The 370-nt window shown below is 38.1% G+C and overlaps 1 protein-coding gene across 1 annotated transcript in view; it reads left to right on the top strand.

Annotated features, from left to right (window-relative positions):
- Nucleotides 1–370, top strand: part of LOC132005808 (leukocyte immunoglobulin-like receptor subfamily A member 5) — a 3,625-nt gene that overhangs the window by 1,192 nt on the left and 2,063 nt on the right. The window lies entirely within an intron of this gene.

Raw genomic sequence — 370 nt, 5'->3', positions numbered from 1 at the left:
CTTTTACCTCTTTGGTTAGGTTTATTCCCAGGTATCTTATGGTTCTTGGTGTTATAGTAAATGGAATCAATTCTCTAATTTCCCTTTCTGTGTTTTCATTGTTAGTGTATAAGAAAGCCACTGATTTCTTTACATCGACTTTGTATCCTGCCACTTGCTGAATTGTTGTATGAGTTCTAGTAGTTTGGGGGTGGAGTCTTTTGGGTTTTCCATATAAAGAACCATGTCCTCTGCAAAGAGAGAGAGTTTGACTTCTTCATTGCCAATTTGGATACCTTTTATTTCACTTTGTTTTCTGATTGCTGTTGCTAGGACTTCTAATACTATGTTGAACAAGAGTGGTGAGAGTGGGCATCCTTGTCGTGTTCCC

The sequence above is a fragment of the Mustela nigripes genome, chromosome 17, assembly GCF_022355385.1.
Source record: "Mustela nigripes isolate SB6536 chromosome 17, MUSNIG.SB6536, whole genome shotgun sequence".
Taxonomy (NCBI): domain Eukaryota; kingdom Metazoa; phylum Chordata; class Mammalia; order Carnivora; family Mustelidae; genus Mustela; species Mustela nigripes.
The sequence above is the reverse complement of the archived record's forward strand: the minus strand, read 5'-3'. Positions and strand labels throughout refer to the sequence as shown.